Source organism: Lissotriton vulgaris, unplaced genomic scaffold, assembly GCF_964263255.1.
Source record: "Lissotriton vulgaris unplaced genomic scaffold, aLisVul1.2 SCAFFOLD_11280, whole genome shotgun sequence".
NCBI lineage: Eukaryota > Metazoa > Chordata > Amphibia > Caudata > Salamandridae > Lissotriton > Lissotriton vulgaris.
Genome location: NW_028245206.1, coordinates 10,631 through 15,959, shown reverse-complemented (window position 1 = coordinate 15,959; position 5,329 = coordinate 10,631). Strand labels below are relative to the sequence as shown.

Sequence of the window (5,329 nt, the reverse complement as noted above, 5' to 3'; positions counted from 1 at the left end):
CCCAGACTGCTTTGCTTCTGTGCCCGTATGACATACAGGGCAATGGGCAGGTGTCTGTCCCATGTGGGTCCTTTAGTCGTCAGCATTTTCTTCAGGGTTTGCTTGAGGGTCTGGTTGTACCTCTCCACGAGGCCATCGGTTTGGGGATGATACACCGATGTCTTCAGATGTTTGATATCCAAAGAGGCACAAACCTCCTTCATTAGTTTCGACGTAAAAGGGGTCCCCTGATCCGTCAGCGCCTCTTTGGAGAACCCAACTCGAGAAAAGAGTTCCACTAATTTCTCGGCGATGGCTGCTGCTGTGGTGGTTCGCAAGGGAAAAGCTTCTACAAACCGGGTCGCGTAGTCGACAATCACCAGGGCCTACAAATGTCTGCGACCTGTCTTTGGCAGGGGCCCATTTATATCCATGCCGACTCGCTCGAACGGGACTCCTATGATGGGCATCCTTTGTAGGGGCGCAGCGGGTGGTCGGTGGGTGTTTCGCCTTTGGCAAATTTCACATTTAGCGCAGAAGTCCTGTACATCCTTATAGATCCCCGGCCAAAAGAAATTCCTAAGGATGCTGTCTGTGGTTTTCTCCTTGCCTTCAATGCCGGCCGTTAAATGTGCGTGAGCGAAGAAGAGCACCTGTTCCCGAAAGGACCGGGGCACCAACAGTTGTAGATCTCCATCGGATCGGGCCTGCCTATAAAGTAAGTCGTTCCTAATCAGGAAACGGGGGTAAGACTGGAAGTTGAGACCATCAGAGTTGTGGGCGTTTTCCCAGGCGTGGAATAGGGTCCTATCTTCTCCCAGAGCAAAACGAAAACTCCTGTCTATAAGCCAGGGTTCTGGGGATAAGTAAGACGGAAGGTTCTCACCTTTTTCTGGTCTGGACAGGAATTCCCTAAAGAGAGAAAGGAATTCGGGATTGTCTGTCCCTAAGATCATATCTTCGGGTAGGGAATCCACTACCCCCACCCGGACTGTACAAGGTTCTCTATCCGGTAGGGTTATCGTGATAGATGCAATGGGGTAGGGCTTCACATCCCCGTGAACACACCGAATATATACAGGACTCTGGGGATTCATCTGTTCAGTTTTGACAAAACGCGTCTGGACGACGGATTGTCGGCACCCTGAATCTAATAGGGCCTTTACTCTACAACCATTCATCCACATACTCACATAGAACGGGCTGCCCATTTCCGCTGAGTACATCACTGTCCGCGGAAGGTAGCTGACTTCCATGGGCTCTTCTTGGGTCTTTCTTTTAGGGCACATTCTCGCTATGTGGCCCCACTCCCCGCACTCGAAGCATTGGGGTCCTTTATTCATGGCAGTCATCATTCCTGTGGGATTAGATGTTCTGGGGACCTCTGGACCGACTTTAGGTCTTTTGTCTGACTTCGATGGAGGCAGTGTCTTAGAGGTCTTCTCCTGCTCCCAAGGAGTGGTCTTAGGTTGGGCTCTGGTGTACTGTGAGGCCATTTCTATGGCTTGTTGCTCCGTAATCCCTACATGTTGTCGTAGCCATCGTTGGGTGGCATAGGGCAATGCCTCCATGAATTGTTCCAGGTAGATTTTATTCAGAATGTCCTCTTTAGTACACACGTCTGGGCGTAGCCATTTGTCGGCCGCCATCTTTAATCTAAAGAACAGCGTCTTAGGGTTCTCTCCTTGAATCCCCCTTTCCTTTCTAAAGCGGACTCGATAGGCCTCCTGGTCTAAACCTAAGTGATCCAAGATTACCATTTTAATGGTCGCATGGGGGGTTGTCCCCAGGGGGTTGGCTGCTTGATAAGCTGATTGTGCTTCAGCTGTAAGAAGGGGAGCTAAAAAGAACGGCCATTTCTCCTTGGGCCAGCTCATTGCTCAACCCCCCTCTCAAAGTTCAAAAGAAACGCATCTGGGTCTTCGCCGGGCACATATTTCTGAAGGGCCATCCCTGTGGGATGGGGGCTGTGTAGGCGGACCTCGCTGGTAGAGGACTGGGAGATTGGCGGCAGATTCTTGATGCCTTCCACGTGTGCTGTTACAGTCTTAGTAAACAGTTCATGGTCCGCCTGGGACATTGTAAGCTGACTTTCCACGGCCCATTCGAGTTTTTCTTGGCCTTTAATTAGGTGGTCGATAAGGGCCTCCATCTTCCTGACAGATGGATGTTGGTGGAGATCCCACTTCTGACACCAGTTGTCCCGGGGGTGCTGGGTTGGAAGGATTCTTGACCACCGGAAGGGGAGGTGATGGGGTGAACAGAAACACTGGTGCCTTCAGTAAGGGTTTCAGGGAAGGCTTTATTGGAATGTATGTCCTTTTCACCAAACACAAGGGGGGGGCTCAGTCTCTTTACAAGGGATGCAGGGTTCGATACAGAGTGTGTTGTCTTCAGGTTGGTTTGGGTCCTGGCGGTCTGCTTCCAGGAGGGGACGTCTCTTCACAGAGGAACGCTCGTCGTTTCCCGGAAAAGAAAGGAAAAACACGGGTCACACACAGAACTTGGGGAATAGTTGTACGGGCCGGGAGTGAGGGTACACAGTTCGTGAAAAGTGCTCAGATTTAGATAAAGGGGCGTGCTAGGAGTGTTCGTGTTCAGGTAGGGTGTCGCATACAGGATTTACACCGGGGGCTGCCTCCGCCTGCCAACCCAACCCGCGACCGGCCCCGTACCTCTCGAAGCCACGCTCCTCCCGTGGGCGCGTGGCAGGGCGAAGCGTCCAACCGTTGGCCTCCTGGCTTGTCATTCTCGGTCTCTCTGGCCTCTCGATACCGCCTTCCTTCCTCCTCGATGTCCGTCTCCTCCAGGGGATCGCTGTCCGTCTTCTTGCCAGTACTTCCGCCTTTTGTCGTCACCACGCTTGCGAGGGGCGGAGTCTCGTATTCCCAGTCCGCTGTCTTAAAGGAGCCGACCGCGGTATCCTCGTCTGGCCATTCATTCTCGGGGTCCTCTTCCAGGTGAAAGGTTGAGGCTGTGGGGAACAGGTGCATGGTAAAAGGGGGGTGGCGGACCACCAGTCCTTGGGTAGAATCGGTTCCTGTTCACTGGACCCGTCACAATAATTAAGTCACCAAACTCGGGACGGATGTCCGGATGTGTAGGAGATGGTGCTGCGGCTGGTGCTGACGAAGTGCTGGGAACTGCTGCTGGAGGGTCATCCTGCAGCCTATCGCAAGAAGCTCTCACATAATTGCGAGGATGAAAGTTCTTGACGTGACAAACCATACTTGCGGTCCCAAAAGAACATTTTTTTTTTGTCGGATCACCTCTTGATAGTGCGGTGCCACACACCTTGCAGGTGACCTTTGCAGCATTAACCTTTTTCTCTCCATCTGGAAAGCTGAAAAATTTCCAGATTAGTGCTTCTTTTCTTTTTGCCTGTGGCTCCTCAGCTACAAATTTCTCTTCTGAAGAATGTTGTGAAAAATCTTCTGGAAGTGCAGCCATATTAAAGTTGTTTACCAAATCACAGGAGCTCCAGACAAGAAATGGTTCTTCTGTGAAAGTCAAAGAAGAATGATTAAAATGGGTGGGGTCTTTCAAAAGTTGGAATAGGAAGTGCTATGAACCAAGCAAATCTCTTGTTTTGAAGTCAAATGGCGTACGTGTAGGGTGCGCTTACGGTGTGCGTACGGACGACGTACACAGCGATTTGCGTAATTGTTTTTAAAAATAATATACGCTTATTAAACTCAATGAATACTATTTTCATGATTATCCCTTAATATTTACATTAAATACATAAATAAATCTTTTCAAACATTTCGAAAATTTCGCGGAGTATGCGTACGGTGCGCTGTACAAAACGTTTCTGACGTCACGCGGAAGCGCTGATGCGACGCGCAACGTCAAAACATATTTATAGCGAATGCACGGGTACGCGTACAGTACGATTACAGATACAAAGGTCATGCGATTACCGTACGCGTACCGTACGTTTACCCCAAGAAAAAAAATATGTAAAAAAAAATATATAGAATTTAATTTTCATATTTTGGAGAAAAATATAAAATTGATAAAAAAATTATTTTTCAATTTTGCTTTTTATTATTTTACATTAAAAATATGTAACATAATTTAAGAAATAAAATAAGTAAAAAAATATTATAAAAATGTAGGAAATTTGTATAAGAAGAATTAAATATAATAAATATTACATTTAAAAATTGCCATTTTTAAAACCTATGAAATTCACAGAAAAAAACATAGGTGTTAGGCATGTTATAGTTATGAATTAGCATTTTAAAACACTTGCAAATTCACTGAAAAAAACACAGGTTTCACACACGTTATAGTTAGGAATTAGCATTTAAAAAACCTTAGAAATTCACTGAAAAAAACATAGATTTCACACATGTTATAGTTAGGTGGACATTTCACTCATACAAAACCATTGAAATTTGCCCCGTTATAGTTAGTTCAGCTAACTACAACTTGCGCGCCCGCAATCCACTGCTGATGACGTCACATATTACATCACTCAGATCACTGATGATGAAATCATCCTTGTGAAAGAGTGGCAGACCTTCTCTCACCCTAATATAACCTTTAATACACACATTGAAAAATAGAAACTAAAATTTTAAAAACAGTGAAGATACCAATACCAGTAAGAGCAACCTGTTCAGTAATTCCAAAATCTACATACACATCCACTATGGTTCTTTCAGTGAATATATATATCTATATATATCAATGCTGATATCATACTTTACCAGATAAGGTGATTTACAGGATATGTATATATATAGGAGCCACAAGTATCCACCTAAGCACCTGCAGTAAGGAGGAGTAGCCGAGAGACTACTACTTAGTGGGCAGTCTCTATGTCCAGGACTTACTAACCAGCCTGTGAAGCCGGCACTGATGACGGCCATTTCGGGCTAGAAACGCGTCTGCCATAGCGTTTCACGGACTGCGAGAACAAATCTGTGGTTTGCTTAAATAAATCCTCTTCTGGCACTCGGAGCTGTGTCCTGCTTGCTTACTAGTGAGGTGAGCGTTTGGTTTGGATATATATATATATATATATATATATATATATATATATATATACTAGCAGTCGCCAGTAGATAGTTATAGTTAAGACCTTGTTTCCATAAAAAAAGCGTTTTTTGTTTTCCCAATAACTTTAGTGCCGGAGGAAGAATGTTTGCGAAATTTTTAAAGCTTGTGGAGCGCTCCGGTCAGCTCATATCCTGAAAGTTTCGGGGTGATTCGGCAAGCAGGGGCTGAGAAAAAAAGGGTGTTCCAAAAGGTGTTTTCTCCATGTTATTTTCCGTAGAAAACTTTAGACACGGCTAAACTGCTGAACGGAATTACACCAAATTTGACAAAAAGGCAGCCC

The 5,329-nt window shown here is 46.0% G+C and overlaps 1 pseudogene; it reads right to left on the bottom strand.

Moving 5' to 3' along the window:
* Positions 1-436: 436 nt before the first annotated feature.
* On the bottom strand, positions 437-1,856 carry LOC147666500 (uncharacterized; annotated as a pseudogene).
* Positions 1,857-5,329: the final 3,473 nt, after the last annotated feature.